General features: G+C 37.0%; 1 long non-coding RNA gene across 1 annotated transcript in view; it reads left to right on the forward strand.

The window, feature by feature from the left end:
- LOC103244926 (uncharacterized) overlaps positions 1-23,736 on the forward strand; it is a 541,863-nt gene that overhangs the window by 247,522 nt on the left and 270,605 nt on the right. The window contains exons 4-6 of the long non-coding RNA XR_005242732.2: positions 16,141-16,227; positions 17,262-17,429; positions 18,040-18,132. This is a non-coding gene — a long non-coding RNA (uncharacterized lncRNA). The remainder of the gene's footprint in view (positions 1-16,140; positions 16,228-17,261; positions 17,430-18,039; positions 18,133-23,736) is intronic.

Genomic DNA, 23,736 nt, shown 5'->3' on the forward strand with positions numbered 1-23,736 from the left:
GGTGCATGCCTGTAATCCCAGCTACTGGGGAGGCTGAGGCAGGAGAATTGCTTGAATTTGGGAGGTGGAGGTTGCTGTGAGCTGAGATCGCACCATTGCACTCCAACCTGGTCAACAAGATTGAAACTACATCTCAAAAAAACAGCAACAACAACAACAAAAAAGAGAATCATTATTTAATGTAAGGTCCATGGCTATTTCAATAGCATCTGGTAATACAATACTGATTGTATTACCCTTCAGCCCTCCAAACAAACAAAATTTCAAAATTGAATTTATATCATTAATTAGCGATTATTCATTTTTACATCATAATATTTAAGTTATGGGATATGAGGAAAAGAGTAAACATCACTCAAGGACTTAAGCTCCTCTTCTAGGGAAAGGATTAATACATTTTTGGTTGTACACAGAATAGTTACATCATTTTAAGTGGAACTACAACCGTGTTATTTTGTTTATGTGGAGACTAAGTATGATTTAAAGACATGAGTATGGGTTGTCTAGTTGACAAGGAATAGACTTGTGGTGGCTGATTTGGGGTGTCAACCTGACTGGATTAAGGGATATCCAGATAGTAGATAAAGTATTATTTATTCTCAGTGCTTCGGTCGGCGTGGGCTCATACCTTTTCTGCTGAAAAGGAAGCCCAGGTGGTTTAGCTTTGGATTTCAATGACAGGGCTGCCCCAGTTGTGTCTGTGAGAGTGTTTCCAGAGGAGACTGGCCTGTGAATCAGTGGACTGAGTGTGGAAGATCCACCCTCAATGTGTGGGGCACCATCTAATGAGCTGGGGTCCCTGATGGAACAAAAAGGCAAAGGAAGGGTTAATTCTTTCCCTCTCTCTTTTGGAGCTGAGGTGTCCTTCTTCTCCTGACCTTGGATATCAGAACATTAGATTCTCTGGCCTTTGGACTCCAACATTCCCCCAGCAATCCCACTGGGCTCTTGAGCCTCAGCCTCGGACTGAGAATTATACCATCAGCTTCCTTGGTTCTGAGGCTTTTGGACATGGACTGAGCTGCATTACCAGCCTTCTTGGTTCTCCAGTTTGCAGGTGGCCTATCATGGGAATTCTCAGCCTCCAAAATCAAACCAGCCAATTCTCCTGATAAATCCGTTGTAGCATTTCTCTCTACCTGTCCTATCAGTTCTGTCTCTCTGGAGAACCCTCATTAAAACATCAGTGTGGATGGACATTTGTTGATATCTTCTTTTCCAACCTTCTCCTCTGCTCCTTTTCCAAATGGTCACCAGTTTCCGCTTGGGCATCTAGTGCTGGAGTGGGGCTGGAATACCTAGGCCAAGCCAATCAGAGCATTTCATTTTCCTGGTCACACACTTTGGTTCAGGACTTGCTATCCCATTCCCATGGCACCTACACTCATTCAGAGTGAAATTCAGTTTGCTGGGAATTCTGGAGCAAAAATGACCTCTTTCCCTGCTAAGTATGAATGAGGAAACAGGGAGCCCTAGGTATTAGCAGTCATTTGAGATGCTAAAGTAAGTCAATTTTAGGAAGATGTAAATATCTTGGAAGGCAGAGTGAGATGTGAGAAGCACACACACACACAGATACACATACCTGCCCAACTTTTGTGACACAATTGAAGCCTGAGCTTTGTGTGAGTTAATAAAATCTCCTTATATTTTAAGCCAATTTGAGTTAGGTTTTCTTTTATTGGTAACCCAAACTAATCGTCACATCTTGAGTGTGCTAGCTGAGGGAAATTTATGGGGCTAATCACAATTTTAGGATTGTCAAAGCAAATATATGACAGGAAAAACCAGAAGAGATCTGTCAAATACTGTGAAGAATCCTCAACTTGTTAAAGGGAATGGTAATAGAGTAGAAAAAGCATAGACTTTGAGGTGAGGCAGACATCGGTTTAAATTATGACTCATTCACTTGACATAAATATTTGCAAATATTTATTGATCATTTACCATGTGCCAAGCAATTTAAGATCATTATCTCATGTAATCCTCTTACTGAGTCTATTATTTTACAACGAGGAGACTAAGAATAGAGAAATAAATCCAAAGTGTACAAGTTAGTGTGGGGCACCGGTAGTTTGCAAACCTATGTGTACATCATACCATGTTTTCACTTTGACTCCCTTACATCTTTGAAAAGTGCTGATCCATGTGTATTTTATTTGGCCCAATGCATTGTGTTTTTGAAATGTTTGAGCCAGCATATAAACATTGGCTAATTCCATGTAAAAATCTGAACTTGCATCTTCACTTAAAAAATGAGGTCTGGCCACCCTAGGTCTGCATTCCCATGGGAATTATCAGGCGGAGAGGTACAATGGCTGCGCCATTTAACCATGACATGCCTTCTACAGTTTTCCACAATTTCCATCCTTCTTTAGTGTTGCCCTGACTCCAAAGTTGTGTTAGTAAATAATGGTCACTTATTTCACATTGTTGCTTTTCTTGTAATAGAGATATAATTATTTGTACTTTTGAAAATGAATTATTAATCTAGAGGGTGAAACTTTTCAAGTAACGAGAGACAGTGCACTCTTACTTGAAGAAGCAAAGAACATTTCTTTTAGTTTAATCTACAAGTGTCACACCTAATTTATTCATTTATTTTACCTGCTTGGCTTCTGTGAGCACCAAGGTTTGCAAATATTCCATTAAATTATACTTTTGTGTGTGTGAAATTTTGAGAAAACTTTTTCAATTCTCCAAAGCTCCTTTTCTTTACTTTAAAAATCATGGATGAAGCTAGAAACCATCATTCTGAGCAAACTATCGCAAGAACAGAAAACCAAACACTGCATGTTCTCACTCATAGATGGGAATTGAACAATGAGAACACTTGGACACGGGGTGTGGAACATCACACACCGGGGCCTGTGGTGGGGTGGGAGGTAGAGGGGAGGGATAATTTTAGGAGATATACTTAATGTAAATGACGAGTTAACGGGTGCAGCACACCAACATGGCACATGTATACATATGTAACAAACCTGCACGTTGTGCACATGTACCCTAGAACTGAAAGTATAATATAAAAAAAATTGTAAAAAAAAAATGAAGATTTTGTTGCATGGTTAAATAAGATAAACAACCCGGCCAAACACTTGAAATCTAGTAGTTGTTTAGAAAGAGAAGTCTTAGCTCCCTTCCTCATTATATATATATGTGTGTGTGTGTGTGTGTGTGTATATATATATATATATAGTGTGTGTGTGTGTGTTTGTGTGTGTGTGATGAATCTGGCCTATATTACTATATTAAATTGTGAACATGAACACATCATTTCTACATTAATAGATTTGCTGTCTGTATCATTTGCAAAATATTATCTATTTATTCTTGTGCATCATTGGCTTGTGGACAATGCCTTTCTAATTTGAGGACTACAAAGGGAAAAGTAATTAGTACTATGTGGGTGACATCCCAGTGGGCTGAAACTTCCCATGTTATGCGAGAAATCAAGCAAGTGTCTGTTTTCTCAAAATGCCATCCAGGAGAGGAGATTTATGACAGAAAGAGGCCAAATTGCACATCTAGAATGAAGTGGATACTGACTGTCAGGAGCAAGAGGCACTTTAATTGGTGATGATACTGTTAAAGTTTGCCAGTAGCTGTCACCATGGGATTGACCCCTCCCAAGGAATGTTAGGTCAAATGAGGGAAGAAAAGTATGTCCTTCTCAGAGTATTGTCTTTTTGGAGCCATGCAGTCTATCAGGTATAATAAGAGTTCTGTGATGTGAAAGTCAGTATCAATATCTATCTTTAACTTTGTAGAAAAAATAGATTTTCTTTCTTAGTGTCTCTTTAAACAAGTGATTTTTGTTTGAACCTAGGCATCCACTGTAGAAGCACAAAGTTATAGCATTAGATAAGAGGTCTAGAAATCCCCACATGGATTATTGTAAAAAGTCAAGACAAAAATTATTTATGTTCATTAAAATATTCTGAAATTTAACCCATCATTGAAAGGATTGAATAATAGTACTTCAAGGCAGCCAAAAATGATAGTATTTAATGTAATGGTTCTCTTGTCCTTGGTGACTTCGCTGAATTTTTCCTGCTGGTTAACTAGACACTGGAAACAAGATCTTTTAGCTTTCAGAGCAATGATCTTTTCATTATACTATACCTTCCTACTGTGGTTATTTTTCAAGCTAATGCTCCAAGATCAGACACTAGTTAAGGTTTCCTTTTTAAAATACAATTGGAATAGACTATTTATGATCTTTGCAGTCCCCCTTGACTTATTGGAGACTAATTCCTTGTTTATGTAGGTAATTGCTCTCCCCACAGATATATGCATCAGAAGGAACTTTTATGTTTCTTCACTATAATCCTAGCTCTCTGGCCACAATTGATTTGTTGAAAAATAAATGTATAAATCAATTCAGTCAAATAAATTATTTTCATGAGAATTTGGAGTAGGGAATAAAAAAAAAGATCAGCATATTTCTGATTGGCTGAATATGTGACCTATAGCCTTTGTAGCCATGGGCTGCCACATTAGCTGAATGCTGTTTGGAATGAGGGAGAAGAAGTAAATCCACTAAATTCACTGCAGAGAAAACCAGAAATGAGAAGGGGAAAGGAGGGATTTCTGAGTTCCCTATTTTCAGTCTTGGGTTCTATAAGATACCACCATAATTTTCCAGTGGATTTTCTCCTTAGTTTGAAATAGTTTCAGAAGGCTCTTTCCCTCTTTCTTTCTTTTCTTTTCCTTTCCTTTCTTTTCTTTTCTTTTTCTCTTCCTTCCTTCTTTCTTTTCTTTCTCTTTCTTTCTTTTTCTTTCTTTCTCTCTCCTTCCTTCCTTCCTTCCTTCCTTCCTTCCTTCCTTCCTTCTCTCTCTCCTTCCCTTCATCCCTCCCTCCTTTCCCTCCTTCCCTCCCTCCCTTCCTCCCTCCTTCCTTCCTCCTTCGCTCCCTCCCTCCCTCCCTCCCTCTTTCCTTTCCTTTCCGTTCCATTTCTTTCTTTCTTTTCTTTTTCCTTCCTTCCTTCCTTCCTTCCTTCCTCTTTTTTTTCCTTTTTGGTTTTCTTTTATTCTTTCTTTCATTTTTAAAAATCAAGTAAAAGTCTAAAAGTCTCATTTTATATTTCACGTGTTTATGTTTTGGGGTGCTCTTGATGACAAATTGCATCTTGCTTCTTCTCATGTGGAGACTATATATAACAATCTCTATCATTTACAAGGAACCTTCTGTGTGCCAGACACTATGGTGAGCATAGTAGGTTCATTATCTCTAAGCTTTACCTAAATGTTTAAAAAGTACAATTCAGAAAGATTTGGTAACTTTCATAAGATTCTTAATCTCATAAATGACAGACCAAATTTTATATCCATTTCTTTATTTATTCCTTGGTTAAACTTTCACTGAAGGCATATTCTCTTCCAAGTATTATTCCAAAGACACTGAAGATGCAGAAATGAAAAAGACAAGGTTTCAGATCTCATGGTTCCACATCCTAGTGGAGGATAGAGTCAGTAAACAAAGAAGTGAATATAAACATAAAGAAGTGGTGAAGGATATAAAAAAATAAAATGAGATAAGGGATTAAAAAACAAGCAGTGAGAGACTGGGAAATACTTTAGGTTAAAATTGTCAAAAAGTCCTCTTTGAGCAAAGACCCAAAATGAGGGAGAAGTGAGTCAAGCAAAGACCTTCCAGGTAGAGACAACAGCAGACACACACACAAAATTCAATCTATGGAATGTTAGGAATCCTAAAAATTTAACTATATCCTCTAGAAATCCTAGAAATTTATCATATAGCCAAATATTTTATACACATACATATATATGAAAACATATATTATAAAGGTGCTGTACAGATAACTGAAGAAAAGTGAGCTTAGCAATAAAAGATTCTTAGATACATGCTTGTTAACATGAAAAGATGTAAAATTGAATCCTGCTTCACTTCCACACTTACACACACATAAATATCAGCTCTCAGTGATACTATGAAAAATATAATTTTATGTTTTAAGAGGAAAATATCTCTATTATATTCTCAAACAAGGCACAATCGGAAATCATAAAGGAGAAAATAACTTCATATTAAAAGTAAGAATTTACTTTTTTTTTTTTGAGATGGACTCTCACCCTGTCGCCCAGACTGGAGTGTAATGGCGTGATCTTGTCTCACCACAACCTCTGCCTCCTGGGTTCAAGCAATTCTCTTATCTCAGCCTCTGAGTGGCTGGGATTACAGGTGTGCACCACCATGCTCGGTTAATGTTTTGTATCTTTAGTAGAGACTGGATTTCACCATGTTGGCCAGGCTGGTCTCGAACTCCTGACCTCGTGATCTACCCACCTCGGCCTCCCAAAATGCTGTGATTACAAGAATTTACATTTTTCAAAAGATACGACAAATATACAAACCAAAACCCAAGAGATATTTATAACACTTATTACTGACATAGGAATAGTATCCAGACCATATAAAAGAGTCATACAAATCAATACAAGGACAAATAAATTATAATAAGCATTTCACAAAAAAGGAAATATAAATGTCCAAGAAATATATTTTTAAAGCCTAATATTGATAGAAAGCAGAAGGATGTAAACTATAACCAAAATATGACATAATTTTACAGTTATCACAGTAGTAAAGTTGTTGGCAAGGATGCGGAACAACAGGAACTCATACTCGCATGGTAAAAGTATATAATCACTTGAGAAAGCAAGGTGATATTATCTAATCAAAAAGGTAGATGCATGTACCTTAAGAATCCAAAATTCTAGACCCAAACATACATCCTGGAGAAAGTCTTCCACGTGTCTAAGTGATAAAATATCTCTCTCTCTCTCTCTCTCTCTCTCTCTCTATATATATATATATATATATATATATACACATATCAGCATTTCTCTCAATAGAGGAAACAGCCCAAAAAAGAAACAACCCAAATGCCAATCAATCAGAAAATGGAAAAAGATAAATTTTGGTTTACGCATGCAATGCTTTCCTATTTAGTGATGAAATAGAGAGAGATCTCAAAAACATAGTACTGAAGAAAAAAATGACCTGAGGATTTGCCCTTTTATCTAAACCTTAAAAATATGCCTGGGCAGGCTGTTGACTAGGGGCACATCGATTTGTAGACAAGACTAAGGAAAAGCAAACGATGATTAAAGGAATTTAGTATAGCAGTTACCCCTCAGGAGCAGGGAGGCGTTATGGTCAGGTAGAAGCATGAAGAGGCCTTCAAAAGGTATCTGTAAGGATCTGTTCCTTAAGCTGGTTTCCAGGTGCTAGGTTATTGTTTTGTCATTCTTTAAGCTACACACTTAACAAATTTAAACTTTAAATATGCTATTTTCTATGTGAAAGTAGTTCATCATTTAAAAATAAAACAAGAAGTTCTTGACTACTTCATGATGCTACGCTTCCAAAATGCAAAAGAAAGCAACCATTATTTTCTCACCTGTGCATAAAAATTCAAATTGATTCCATTTCTTTATTTCCTCCATGGAGCATACCTAAGGTCCTTTTGCAGGAAAGCAGTTTATTGCTCATTTATTTATATTTTGCCCCTTGACATTTCTCACTTTATATCCTATTTCAAGTCTTTAAGATATGGTGAAAGAAATAATACCAATTTCATGTTTGGATATGGGTAATCAAATGTGCAGCTAAGTAAGTAAAATGTAAGTCATTACTGTCAAATACGATTACAGACCTCTTTATTTACCAAAGAAACCACTTTTGTTATTAGACGCTTTAAAAGCCCTTCAGAACATTGATAAATGACAATGTTTATAGACTATTTTGAGCTTTCAATTAATTTCTTTCTGTAGAGATAAACTGGAAATAATTTTTATTGTAAGTGCATGAAATTGAAGGTTGGGAGAAAGAATGTGTAGTAAAGGGAAACCATATAAATTTATGTGGATAACATTCTATTTTTTTTCCTCTAAATATTATCTGCTGCTTTTCGTGGATGGCTCCTTCTTATTCTTTGGTAATACTACCCAAACATTTCGATACACTAAGCAAGAAAGAATTTCTGACTCCACTTTCTCAAAGGATGTAACCTTCAACCAATGCCACTTTTAATTTCCCAATAATTATTATCTCAAGCTGATAGAGGCAGAAGAGCAAAGACAAGAACCATTTAGGGAAAAGGCTTATGTTCCTGTCTCTTTGCAAAGTGCCAAAAGTGATAATAAAGAGTGGTAAAGATCGAAGCTACCTGGGTTAGAGGGAAGTTATTTCCACTGAGAATCTTTTCTTCTCTTATTTCTCATTGTGATTCTGAGGCCAGGATACCTAATTCTTTTCAGCATGAAAATTCCCTTATGCAAAAATAAGAAATTCTAGTTCAGAAACAGCAGTAGATTTGTTCAAAGTTTAATTTTCCTTCTATGCCTAAGACATCTTCTAAAACCAATTCATTAAACATATCTGTGTGGCAAGAGACAAACCTGCAGCACAGAAGCTCTGAGTTTTAAGTGTTTAGAGATATGTAAACTTTTTCTGCAGAGACAACCTATGTTTGTCTTTCAAGAATCAAGGAGGATTATCTTTCCATCATTTGCTTTAGAAGCACTAAGGGAAGTAAAAGGACTTTGGGGACTTTTGCTATTATAACATTTTGCTTTTGCTTTTCATATCAGTATGGTTCTTTAGTTGCAAGAAAAACAAAACAAAACAAAACAAGCTGACTCTGATAAGCCTAAGCAAAGCAGGGGTTTGTTGGAAGGATATGGAATAGTTCAGAGAATTGACCAGAAATATAACGATGTAAAGTTTAGAAATGACCACAGTCACTCTGAAAATTCAGTTAAGAAATGGACTTTAAAAAAATTTTACTTTAAGTTCTGGGTTACATGTGCAGAATATGTAGGTCAGTTACATAGGTATCCATGTGCCATGGTGATTTGCTGCACCTATCAACCCACCATCTAGGTTTTAAGCCCTGCATGCATTAGGTATTTGTCCTAATGTTCTCCCTCCCCTTGCCCTCCACCCACTGACAGGACCTGGGGTGTGACGTTCCCCTCCCTGTGTCCATGAACTTCCACTTATGAGTGATAACATGTGGTGTTTGGATTTCTGTTCCTGTATTAATTTGCTGAGAATGATGGCCTCCAGCTTCATCCATGTCCCTGCAAAGGACATGAACTCATTCTTTTTTATAGCTGCATAGTATTCCATGGTATATATGTGCCACATTTTTTTAATCCAGTCTATCATTGATGGGCATTTGGGTTGGCTCCAAGTCTTTTCTGTTGTAAATAGTGCTGCAATAAACATACGTGTGCATGTGTCTTTGTAGTGGAATGATTATAAAAATGGATGACTTTTAATAGGGCACTACTGGTGGATGAGTGAGTCCAAGTTTCTTATTATCTGTGAGTCCTTCTGCTTAAGAATAGAGTTCCAGGAAGGGAACATCTGGCCTCCTGCCCACCCTTGGCCAGAAGTTGTGGGGGACCTTGACTGATTGTCCCACTATATTTATGTAGAAGGAAGGATCAGGGACTTTTAACTAAAAAAAGAAGGCATCAATGCTAGGATAGCAGTAAAAAACAAACTACTAACTACAAATAAACAAAAATTTAAAATATTTTCTTGCCACGGCACTGTCATTGCAAGGATGTACTGCCCAGTAGAAGTCTCAGGAAGAGTATGCTTTCCTGTGCCTCTCGTGCTTTTAAAATACCATCATTTCTGTGGATATCCAGTTTACCATATTAAAAGTGGGTGATGTTAGCAACTTTCCAATTAAAATAAGTTGGAAAAAAAGGCAAAAGTCGAAGAACTTTGAACAGTCTGGAAAGCATTACTGAATATAGCAACTGGGACTACAGGGATTGTTAGAACTAAATGAATGAGTCTACATTTTGTTCTTCATTAAATGGATGTTTATGTCAAGAGAATGGCTGTTTAACCATATTTTATTGTGTTCCACTAGTCCTTCAAATTAATAAGAATATCTTTTGCCTCCACTGAGCAAAAAACCCCACATGACTAATTTAGTGGACTCAGGTAAAAAATGTGCTTTAAGATCCAATGAAGTGAAATTAATAGCTAGTTAGGGAACTAAGGTACTCATGTTATACAAGAATGGCTTCTTCAGGTTATCTGATAGCAAAGACCTAAATGGCAGAGCTTCCAATAACAAGACAGTGTTACAACTCTGTCTGGAATGTGGGTTAATAAACCTTTCCCCTTGGAGAAATTGGCAATGCATGTTGTCTATTTGCAGTTTAGTGGCTCTATTTTATGGTACCATTATCTTCTAAAATATGAGCACTTTTATTCATTAAATTACTCCCGAATGTTTACTGTCCAATCAAAGCTGGATGAGATTAAAACCAAATTCATTTTCATTTTAACTTGTGGGAGGCCTTATGAACATTTTTCCTGGAAAGTTTCTTTAAAAATAATGAATTGTTCTATAGTTTGAGTTTTAACATTGGAGAGTCTTAAGAATGCATGGACAAGACAGGTGACTCTCATCAGGTAGACATTTAGCTTTCACAGATTCAGCTGTAGCAAGAGAATGAGAAAGGGAAGAAAAGAGAAAGAGAGAGAGAAAAAGAGGAAAATTCCAATGTTGGAAGAAAACTTGATTGATTTCATTGGACTTATTGAGAGAAGATATCTTCATGTTCAATTTAGCTATAGGTATGAAAGTTTTGCTTCATCCACTGGCTTTAAAAATTAAAATATTTTATGAGCAGAAATCAAATTCTTGGCCAGGTGCACTGACTCCTATCTGTAATCCCATCACTTTGGGAGGCCAAGGCGGTTGGATCGCTGGAGTTCAGGAATTCAAGGCTGGCCTCGGGAACATAGTGAGACCCCCATCTCTGTGAAAAACACAAAAGTTAGCCAGGCGTGGTGTTGTGTGCCTGTAGTTCCAGCTACTTGGGAGGCTGGAGCTACAGAATATGTAGGACAGTTACATAGGTATCCATGTGCCATGGTGATTTGCTGCACCTATCAACCCACCATCTAGGTTTTAAGCCCTGCATGCATTAGGTATTTGTCCTAATGTTCTCCCTCCCCTTGGACCCCACCCACTGACAGACCCTGGGGTGTGACGTTCCCCTCCCTGTGTCCATGAACTCCCACTTATTAGTGAATGGGGAGGTCAAGGCTTCAGTGAGCCGTGATCATGCCACTGCACTTCAGCCTGGGCGACAGAGTGAGACCTTGTTGCACAAAACCAAAACAAACAAACAAAAAGACAAATTCAGTGTGTCTCATTAAGTTGAAAGAAATAAAGATATCTTAGTAGTGTTTTCAAGATATAATCCTCTGATACCTTTCTCAAAAATCACCTGCCGGTGCTTGGCGAAAATGCAGATTCGTTAGCTCACTGCAGACTACTGGATGAACGTTTTTGGTGATGTGGCTCTAGAATCCACATATTACTAGCTTTCCTTGGGGACTGTGATAGATTTAAATTGAAAAAAACACTGTCCAATTGGTGATACAGAATACCCCCTTTATTTTTAGAAGGGATGCATCTGAGGAGCAGAATGGTAAAGTGACCTGCTAGAGTAGCACAGTATGTTAATCAATATTAATATGTTTACTGATTCGAAAACTTGTGCTTTTTGCCTACACACCATTTTTTAACCTTCATGCATCACCTCTAAATAATGATAGTCAGATGTTTGTTATATACCGGTCACAATAACAAATAATGAAAGAATTGAGCTTAAATATATTTTTTAGTGGGTATGCGAGAAGGCAATAAGGATAAAAAGGGAATAATGGAAGAATAGTCAACATATGGTCAACATGTGATAATATAAGTCTGTATTCCAGTATTGTGACACCCCTGTTGTAGATATAACCTACATTATATTCCACAGATTCCCTGTCTTTGTCTTCATGTTTATCAAAATACTGTGAAAATTCAAACATTGCATAAATATATAATATGGGAGAGGTCTTCCATAATTCCATCACTAATATCACTAATATCACCACTGTGGTAAAAAAAAAAAAAAGTTGTCCATTTCTCCATTTCTTCCTTAGTAACAGTTGTTGTCCTCAATTTCTTCCTTAGTAGCGGTTGCTTGAATTGTGGAAATGGGGTAGGGAAGTAGCATGATCTACACAAAACAAAACGGCAAGTCCCAGCCTCTTCTGCAAATAAAAATCACAAATGCAATGTAAGCAGAAGTCATTTGGTAAGGACTCCAGGAAAATTTTATAAAGGAATCACCTTGGCACAGAGATGTTTCCTGTTTATCCTCCCGCTCTTCTGTTTCTTCCTTGATGGTGACATGATAGCTGGAGCTGCATCTGCTTTTCTTTGGTTTAGTTTAGGAATTCAAACTTGAAAACGAAAATCATGTGTTAATGATGGTGGGATAGGAAGATGGAAGGGGCCTGGGGTGAGAATATTGTGAATTTTCTATGCCAGCTTTGGTCTGCCTAGCTCTTCTGGATTTCCTTAATTAAAAAAAAAGTAAAACTTTACCTTGCTCAAGCAATTGTTATTGCAGGTGTCTGCTTTAGTAGCTGAATTCAATTGCAAACTCAAATGACACCCTTAACAGTTTGTTGTATGTTCTTAGTCTGCTTTCCAGGAAACCATCGTTATTCTATGGGAAGATGGCAGGAAGACTAAGCTATGTAGGGAAAATAATGAGAGTCAGTCTGGTGTAGAAATATATGAGATAAAGAAAGACAGAGCAAGGACAAAAATGATGAGAGCCATGAAGAATTTTAAGAGTCCTTCCTGGGAGCTTTACTTTCATTTATACAATAAATACATGAGCATATATAAAGTATCCCATAGAAGGCTTGGTTTTTGTCAGGCTGGTACCTTTTATTTAATTTGTTGGTAGCTACAGCTTGATTTCAAAGGGCAACTACCCGGCCTATATTCTTAGTTCCTAAGGTTTAAATGGGACTCACCAGATGTTTTGTCACCATAGTTGGGCAAATGACCCAGGACTGGTCAAACAGCCTATTTCATGTTTTCACAATGACTGGTTCAGGAATCAGCAATGTGACACAAGCCAGTAGGATACAATCTTAGTAAAGTCTGGAACAGAAGAGCTCATGTTTTGCTAACTGTGAGGAGCCTAGAAACTTGGAGCTGCCTATAAATATCTCAAAAGAGAACCTGCGTGAAGATGATGCCAACATAATAAAGCAGAGTTGAGAGATAGAGAGGAATATATTTCTGATGAAATTACTTTGAACAAGTTCTCTAACTGATTTTTATACAAATTGTCCAAGGCATCACTTTGGAAAACACTGTTTCATATTTTAGCCTTACTAAAGAGGCTAGCTAGAGGAATACCCTAAAAGAATCAGAAGCCTATTTTATTAATGTTCCCCATAATATTTCCTTATTTCTTGTGTACATTAAACTCATATTTCCATTGTTTGTGGTTTATCATGTTTGCATTCTCTACTTTTATTTATTTATTTTTTTTGAGACTGAGTCTTGCTCTGTCGCCTAGGCTGGAGTACAATGACATGATCTTGACTCACTGCAACCTCTGCCTCCCAGGTTCAAGCAATGCTCCTGCCTCAGCCTCCTGAGTGGCTGGGACTACAGGCGCCCGCCACCATGCCCAGCTAGTTTTTTGTATTTTTTACTAGAGATGGAGTTTCACCGTGTTAGCCAGGATGGTCTCGATCTCCTGACCTCGTGATCTACCCGCCTCGGCCTCCCAAAGTGCTGGGATTACAGGTGTGAGCCACTGCGCCCGGTCCGCAATCTCTACTTTCTTGATCACATCAGTCTAGGTATTGATAACCTCATTTGTCTGCTCATTTTACTTGTAGGGAAAGAGTCAAATATTGTGAGACTGAGACCTGGTGCTCGTAATTGGGTATGAAAGACAGAATATTCATCCTTTCTTAGAATCTGTACCCTTAGAATCTGAACCTAAAAAAACTGAAAGTAGGTTTTTGGTTCCTAGAAGAGGCAAAAAAGCTTTTGCCATATTCATAAAACTCTCAAATTCCAAAACACCATTCAATAATCTCCCAAAGTGCTATAATCGATGTTCAACTAACACATAAACAATCACTTTTTCCCTCGCTGATGATTCTACTGCAATATTTTCTCAAAAACTGTACCGTGGTGGGCCATTCCGTTCTGCCTCTTTAGCTATTGAGCCTACGATATGATTTTATTAGCACCAAAATAGGTCTTCATATCATAATCATTGCTGCAATAAATGGGATAACAGAGTATCTATCAAGTAAGGCTTTGCTGGACCCAAGAGAGTTGTATATTACATAAGAAACAAACATGAATTCAAGACTGAAAAGCATAAAACATCCTTTCGTAGCAGAAACAGGACAACCTGTAAACTGCAAATTTAGGTGTTTCTACAATTGGAAGTCTAATGGCAGTTCTTATCATTCTTCCAGCTTCGTAAATAGAAGTATGTCTTCTGTTTAGGTTGATTCAAAAGATAACCTTTGAAGAGATATCCCTCAAGGGAATATCAGAATCCCGTGTTTTCTGTGGAATAGTATAAAACTTGTATTTTATTTTTGCTCCTGTTTTAGGGGACATCTTTAAAGATATTCTGTTTTAAGAGTATATATTGTGCTAATTTAGTATCATTCTGGATGAATGGGTTGGTAAAATATTAGGGACCAAAAATTAAGAAATGTAAATTCAGAAAAGTTTAAGAAACTCAATTATTTGTTTTTACCTGCCTATGAAAATAGTATTTACAGTTACCTACCATTAAATACTTCAGAATAAATTCAATGTTTCTATATAAAATTATTTGAAGTTCTTAGAATATATTCTATTAGAAAAAGCAACATGGTAAGTTACATGAATGAGTAAATTCATATGCAGATATTCTTCTTTCCAGTTAATTTCTTTTTTAGTTCAAGAAAAATGTGGAGTACAAGATTATTTATTTATTTATTTATATTTATATTTTTATTTTTAATTTAATTTTATTTTGGGTGTGTGTGTGCGACGGAGTCTCTCTCTGTTGCCTAGGCTGGAGTGCAGTGGCGCGATCTCGGCTTACTGCAAGCTCCGTCTCCTGGGTTCATGCCATCCTCCTGCCTCAGCCTCCCGAGTAGCTGGGACCACAGGTGCCCGCCACCACGCCCAGCTAATTTTTTGTATTTTTAGTAGAGACAGGGTTTCACCATGTTAGCCAGTATGGTCTTGATCTCCTGACCTTGTGATCTGCCTGCCTCGGCCTCCCAAAGTGCTGGGATTACAGGTGTGAGCCACTGTGCCCGGCCAGTACAAGATCATTTTCAAACAACTGCCTAAGTCTCCACTTACATTCTGTTGATTCGCTCAATCAATCATCCAATTATGCAGAAAATACTGGAAGATCTACTCTAAAATGCATTGGAATCACCCAAAATACATGGTATAAATGCAGATTGTCAAGCTTCATTCTCTGATTAAAAGAGAGAGTATAGAAATCCAAGTTTTTCCAGGTTTTTCAGATACTCCTGATTTCAGTGGACCTTAAGCTACACTTAGGAAAATACTGCCTTCCTGTATCATATCCACCCTAACATCAAATGTGACTGAAAGTATCAAAACGCTTAAAATTCCTGCAGGGCTGGGTGCAGCAAGCAAGCAACCAACGTGCAAAATATAAGAAGGCATCAACTCTCAGACTCAATTCGACTTTCTTTATTTCTTTTTCTTGAAACAGAGTCCCACTGTGTCACCGAGGCTGGAGTGCAATAGCGCAGTCTTGGCTCACTGCAACCTCTACCTCCCGGGTTCAAGTGATTCTCCTGCCTCAGCCTCCCAAGTAGCTAGGATTACAGGCCTGTTCCACCACACCCGACTAAATTCTTGTATTTTTACTAGAGACGGGCTTTCCCTATGTTGGCCAGACTGGTCTCAAACTAGAGGCCTTAAGTGATTTACCCACCTTGGCCTCCCAAATTTCTGGAATTACAGGCATGAGCCACCGAGTCTAGTCCTGACTCTGCTCTTGTGAAAGCTGAGAGTACTGTGTTATTTTAATATCTGATCTACCTGTGGATTCAGCTAACCTAAAGTTGTTGAATTCTTAAGTCACCACCCCCATCTCACCAGGTAAGCCCTGCATTCATCATAACTTTGACTTTCTAGATTCTCAGACACAGTGAATACCCATTCAGATGCTTGTCATGTAGATGGACATTATGTAACTTTCTCTCCCCAGCACAAGAATTACTTTCAGATCATCAGTGACTTAATTGAACAAATGGCAACGATCTTGCCAAAATCTGAGAAGATGTCCTCTGACCTTGTAAGTACTTTTAAGTGTAATTTCATTTAAATAGCCCAAAGCTTTTAGCCAAATACAACTTGGCAGTTCAATAATATTTGGGGAGGGTAAAAGCAGGTACTGTGTCAAAGAGCCAAGTGAATAAATTTTTTATAGAAGTCAGTCATATTAATTGTATTGTTCAAAGATGATACTGTTCACATCGGTGTTTATATATCTATTGAAACATTTGGGTTTATCTAATCCATGTTTTCCTTTATCATATGTTAATACTGGATGTATTTAATACTTCAAAGTGAGGTGATCTGCAAGCAGAGGGGCCCTGAACATGTCTAAATGGATTAGTGACATGTTTCTCCTACAGATGACATTGCAGTTACTAATTGCTCATTATACTAGAACATGTGTGAACCCTCACACTTCAGGGGTGCTTGTTTTTTACCCTTGAAGTTCTTCAGTTCAAAAAAGGTTAAAGATCTATACCTTAACAAAAGAGAGACAGCCTCAGTTTGCTCTGTAGTATGTACTAAACTTAAATATTCTTGTTATAATATGCTAGTTAGAAAGAGATGTATACTCTTAAATAATGCCAAGACTTTCCTTAACCCCATTTCTGTGGATATTGTTTGCTTTTCAGCATTTCAATTCTTGCTAATCTTATTTCAGCATCCCACATAATTAGAATTGTACAGATTCTAACTATTCAATCATCTCTTCCCTTCCCTATGAAATGTGCTAACAGGATGTGAAATGGAGGTGGGCTCCCTGTGTTCTTGCTCTGAGTCTAAAGGAAGTTAAATATAAAAACTCAGGAAGTGTCTGAACACACCTCCATTTCAATGTGATCCTCAGTTAGTACATTTCCCTTGAGGTAGGCAGAAAAATGTGAATACATTTTTTTTTAACCTATCCAATTTCAACTTAAAACTTCATCTTAAAATTTTCCTTTTGCCCCATCAACTGGGTGCCCTAGATTATAGAGGAATGGAGAAAGAAAAAAAGAACTTGGCTTAACCATTTGCTATTTTGTGATATTTTATATCATATGCTGCTAGCCTCACCAGGAGTGAATATATGTCAATTCGTATATCCAAGTCTATGAAAAGGAACATGAAATGGGATCAACTAAATTATACTGAAGACATATACAGATACATTAAGCTTTGGAAAACATCTGGACTTTGGAATACTGGTCCACACGTCTTTCAGAGAGTCTTTCACAGGTAAGAAGAAACATTTCTTGTGATTTTTATTATGTTCAAATTCAGCAAAGGAGATGAATTCATTTCCCTCGTGCTGTGGTTTGAATGTGTGTTTGAATTTATACGTGCAACCTTAACCCCCAAGGTGATAGTATTAAAAGATGGGGTCCATAGGAGGTGATTAGGCCATGAGGGTGGATGGGATTAGTGCCCTTACAAAAGGACTGGAGGGAGCAAATTTATCCCTTTTGCCCTTGTGCCATGTGAGGACACAGAGAAGGCACCACACAGCCCTCACCGGCCAGTGAATTTGCTGGTGCCACTGTCTTAGACTTCTCAGCCTCTAGAACTATGAAAAATAAATTTCTACCACTTATAAATTACCCAGTCTATGGTATTTTCCTGTAACAGCAGGAATCAACTAAGACACCTAATCCAACTTAATATGGTTTGGCTGTGTCCCCACCCAAATCTCATCTTGAATTGTAGTTCCCATAATCCCCACGTGTTGTGGGAGGGACCAGGTGGAAATAAATGGATCATGGGGGCAGTTTCCCCATCCTGTTCTTGTGATAGTTAGTTTTCATGAGATCTGATGGTTTTATAAAGGGTTTTTCCTCCTTTTTGCTAGGCATTTCTTGCTGCTGCCATGGGAAGAAGGATGTGTTTGCTTCCCCCTCTGCCACGATTAAGTTTCCTGAGACCTCCTGAGTCATGCTGAACTGTGAGTCAATTATACCTTTTTCTTTTATAACATAATGGCCTAGATTATGGACAGAATCTAAGTTTACTTCAATGCTGGGTTAACCGTATGACCGCGGTGGCTGGCATGAAATTAACCAACTCTAAATATTAGTAGGGCTTAGTCAAACTTTCATTTATTACTAAAAATTTATCACTGCTGTTTCCCATGGGGATATGGTTGAGCAAAGTGTTTTGAGCGTCATTCGTGCATGCTTGATACCTGCTCCTTTTGATCTGGGTGATCTATTAGAAGGAGGAGGAGAAAAATTAAACCTAAAATATCTTTGGTTGTATGGTAGAGGTGGAAGGTAATTTTGTCAGGGTCTGATGAAACCCCTGAAGGGTTATTAGATCCTGAAACCTGAAAATTAGGCTCTAAAATGTAGCCCAATTGGAGAAATTTGTGAACTTGACCCTTTCTAGAATTTTTGAAAATCGGGTAAGTAGAGATACTTGAGTTTCTGGACTCAAGATTATATATGGTGTCTTCTCTATTTTTTCTCACATTTTATAATGAGACATTGATAATTAACACACTTACCAGTTCCTTTTAGCACAGACCTTGTTTAATAGAGTATAGACAAAACTCTCAACATTTGAGAACTGCTAGAAAAGGAGAGGAAACCACTTGCTTTCTGAGAACACACTGGATAACTTCAGTACAAGGCAGAATAAGGGTATTTAGCTCAGAGGGAGGAGAAAGAGAGCGGCCTCGGATATTGCTTATTTTAGTTTTCCTTAAGGCTGCCCACACAAAGTTTTCAGTCAGTGACTCATCAAATTTCATTCTGCTAGATGTGATGCTAAATTTTTTCTATCTTAAGATGTTCAACAAGAATTTTCTGCTAGTAAATGTATTTCCGGTGAGCAGAGGTTATTAAGAATACTTGTACCATGGACCCCTTTGGCACCTGGTAAAACCTGTAGACCCTCTTTCTAAATTAAGTTACTGAGGGCACAAAACACCTAAGATTAAAGAAAAGCTATATTTAAAAACATTTCACAAAATATAGTAAAACAAACTTGTGACATGGTAATATATACACTTCTTCAACACATTTGGTAATTGAATCTATGATTACCTAATTATTAGTATAATTTTGATATAGTGGTGGACATAAATAATATATTGAACTATTTGCACAACTTTAATGTATTAGTAATATGAAAATTCTGATTTCTCCTGATGAGAACCACAGATTTTAACAGTACTATGGTCTGTTGCCTACATTCATAGCTTAAGGAAAGGCTAAACCACTTACAGGTTAGTGGGAAAAGGGGATCTAATTGTATTCACTCAAATTCCTGGACCTCCTGAATTCCATAGATGGTCTCCTGGGTGGCTTGAGCTTCCCATGTTAAAAATTCTTGCTATATAGATTAAGGTGAATAAGATACAACCAGATTTCTTTTTTACATGTCAAATAATAGTTTTGATATATTTCTTATGACATAATCTATACAAACTGAAAAAAACTATCTTTGAGATGATATTTGTGTATGGAAATTAGGCCCGGATTTTATTCTTGTTTTCTTTTCATGTTTTTTTCTTTATGAAACTAAGTGTTCTGTTGGCATGTTCACCACCATTAAATGCATTTTAATAAAGTCCGTGTAGTATTGTGTGCTTTGACATTGCTGGAAAAGGGTGTCTGTTTATGAAAATAATGTTAGACTATAAAGTTAAATAAAGGGAGATGAGGTATCAGAAATAACACAATTCCATGGTAACTGTTTTTAAACAGTAGATTGATCAATAGCATTTTGTGGTAAGATATTGTTAATCTGTCTCAGTCAGGACCCAAATGGCAAGCCATTTCAAATTGATCACAGAACAAAAATTGGCATTACGTTCCCTTGGCTTCGTTGTGAGTGTGCTCTACAGCTCAATTCACGACCAATGAAAATACTGATGCTAATGACAACTATAAGAATACTGTGCAAAATATCACAGAGAAAGAAAGCAAAGGTTGAGAGTGGAGATTATAATTGTTTCTAGTCCTGTGTTTAAAACTCTTGGAACTTGCGTTTTCACAGTGAAAGAAAACAATTTTTAATAGCAAGCTAGGTGTGTCATCCACAACATCCCAGTTGTGTTTAGTTTGTATTTTCTGAAAAGTTGCATTTCTGAGAAACACGAGAGAAAACCAATGGAAGTTATAATTCCATACCAAAAGTTCTGACTCAAATGTTGACAAAGATCACGTAGGAAATATAGAGACTTACAGTAGGCCAGGTATAAAATAGAACAAAGTTTGGAGATGACCAGAGTCACAAGGATTGGAATGTAAGTGAAAATAATAGCTGTGCAGCCAGTAAGAATTTTGTAGTCTGCCTGTTAGAAAGACTGTTATGCCTGGACTTGTGACCTTCCTGATCTTACGTGGATACAAACCATTGTCCTTGTTTCTTTGCTTTCTCAGCTAATAGATTTTTAGAAAAGGGTTTCTGGAGCCAAACACACTGTCCATGGTTTGACAGAGTGAATGGAGACAGGGAAACATATACTTTCTCAAAAGAGCAAGATTGCTTTTCCATCCTCATTCTTCTGGTCTGTCCACTGTACTGCAGCAATATTAACCAACTTGATCTTTCCTTTTGTCACATTCTTACCACCATATTTGCACCTTAATTTATTATTTAGCAGCAGGCTTTCATGTAATTATTTAATTTTTGGTTTCCTACCACAGATTGTGTGTGACTTATCCAGTGTTCATAGTAATACTACAAAATAAACAAACAAAATGACAATTTATTCAGCCTTGAGTCTGTAGGGTTTTGCTGATTGGAACTGGGATTGACTGACATGGCTATGCTTAGGTGGTTTCAGCTGGGCTTGCATATGCCTCTGCAGCCAACAAGAATTAGCTTGGAGGTGCTGCTCATCTTGGCGAGCTCACTCACATGTTTGGTTGAGGGTCAGTTACTGGTTGCCTTACCTAGGATGTCCTCATCTGGGCTGACTTGAGTAGTTTGGTTCATTCCTCATATCCCTTTCTTCAACGGGTAAGCCTGAGTATATTCTTCCCATTGTGTAGATGCTCCTTGACTTACGATGAGGTTACATTCCAATAAACCTATTGTAAATGAAAAATATTTTAAGTCAAAAATGCATTAGATACCTTGCTAAAGCCATCATAAAGTTTAAAAATTGTTAAGTTGAACCATTGTAACTCAGGGACCATCCATTACTAGCAGAGGGCAAGAGACATGTCCAAGCACGTTTTCAATCTTATTCATGAGTCACATTGCTAGTATTTCATTGACTAAAATTAGTCACAAAACCAGCCAGGTTCATGAGTAAGAGTATAAAGGCAAATCAAAATCACAAAGAGATATCACTTTATACCCATTAAGCTGGAAAAATAAAAGAAAATGAAATGAAACCTGAAATTAACAAGTGTTAGAAAGGATATAGAGAATTTGGAACACTTCTGCATTGTTGGTGAGAATATGAAATGATGGAACTGCTATAGAAAATGGTATGGTGATTGTTCAAAAATTTTAACATAGAATTACAATGTGATCCAGAGATTCTCTCTCTAAGTACATACTCAAAGAATTAAAAGAATTTAATTTTCAAATAATCGAAAACTTGGGTTCAAACAGATATTTTCACACCCTTGTTCAGTAGCAGCATTATTCACAAAAGCCAGAAGTAGAAGTGTCCCAGGTGTCCATCAACAGATGAAAGGATAAACAAAATGTGGTACCCATGTACAATGAACTATTATCCAGTCTTAAGGGAATTTTGATGCATGCTAGAGCATGGTTGAAACTTGAAAACATTACGTTGTGAATTATGCCAGTCACAAAAGGACAAATATTGTATGATTCCACTTCTACTAGGTTCCTAGAGTAGTCAAATTCATAGCAAGTAGCGTGGTGGTTGCCAGGAACTCGAGTTGCTTCAGGGACGGGAATTGGTAATTAATATTTAATAGATACAGGGTTTCAGTTGGGGAAGACAAAAGAATTCTGAAGATGAATGGTAGTAATAATTGCATAATGTGAATGTACTTCGTGCCACAGAATTGTACACTCAAAAATGGCTAAAATAATGAATTTTATGTTATGTATATTTTGCTACAAGAAAAAGGTACACAAAAAGAGCAAGGGTATACATTGAACCTCATCAGTAATTATTAGTGAAAGCCATGTAGCAAAATGGGTGCACAGAAAGGCGAAGAATTAGAGACATTCAGGCAGTATCTACCACAATGGGAATCTTTAAAGGTGGTAGCACTTTTAGCAAAGCACTAGAATCATTACAGTATTAAATTTTATTCCAAGTGGCCTGATATTTATAACAGATTTAAAAAATTAAAGAAGGGTATTATACCAGTCTTAGCATTGAACTCTAAATGCAATAGGGGTTTAAGTTTTGATCCAGAATTTAAGAATACAGGTGACAGAATACCCAACCCTCTTAGCACACAAAATACTAGTTGCAGTGACACATTTGAGTTGTAGGGAATAATTCAAAGCCTGTTTAGGTTTTCTTATGATGCATATCACATGATGCATATGATAACTAAATAATTAAAATCATTTGTATCAAATGGATATCATTAAGATATCTGGGGCTGGGCACAGTGGCTCACTTCTGTAATTCCAGCACTTTGGGAGGCTGAGGCGGGAGTATTACTTGAGGCCAGAAGTTCAACACCAGCTTGAGCAACATAGTGAGACCCCCATCTCTATAAAAATCTTCTTAAAAAATTTGCCACGTGCAGTGGTACACATCTCTAGTCCCAGCCAGTTGGGAGGCTGAGACAGGAGGATTTTTCGAGCCCAGGAGTTTGAAGCTGTAGTGAGCTATGATTGTACCACTGCGCTCCAGATGTGGTGACAGAGCGTGATACACTGTTTCTTTTTTTAAAAATGAAAAAAAAGATGTCTGGGAAAATAAGGTACTGAACACTTTATTTAATAAATTCACTTACTTTTCAGCAGTTCTATAAAGTTATATAAATCTGGAGTTGCTGCATTATTTGTTATGTCATTGTGATTTCAACTTAGAGTATTTAAATGTTAATTAAAATTCTGGGCTGTTTTTTATAATTTCCTTCTTAATCTAGGCTATTATCAATTTCCTGAGTAGTGAAAATGCTTGTGGTTCTCATAGCCAAGGCATCTGCCTAGTATTTACACAAGAGAATCATTAGATATTTATAATTTATTAAAATGCCCATGTATGTTCCTTTTGAATAATTGGCTAATAACTCCATTCATAAGGGAAATTTGTGTGAGTTCTAATTTAATTCATAGAAAACCTAACAACATTTAGTATATTTTTAAAGCTATCGCAGCACAAATAGTACTGATATTTGTTTTAGTATTATCCTTTCTGGTGTTTGTTTTTATTATTAATTTTCAAGGGATAAAAATCATGAGAGTAAAGTAAGATGGAAATCATTCTTAATATGAGCTATTGAGTTGAATATTCAAATATATTGAATTGTTTTTAAATTCATTATTTTATTATTGTAGCTTTTTGAGGCAGATTAAATGAATATTATGCCTATGTCATAGATGACAAAAGGAAATCTAAAGATTAAGTGACTTTAAGGTCACCAAATTG

The sequence above is a fragment of the Chlorocebus sabaeus genome, chromosome 23 (assembly GCF_047675955.1).
Source record: "Chlorocebus sabaeus isolate Y175 chromosome 23, mChlSab1.0.hap1, whole genome shotgun sequence".
NCBI lineage: Eukaryota > Metazoa > Chordata > Mammalia > Primates > Cercopithecidae > Chlorocebus > Chlorocebus sabaeus.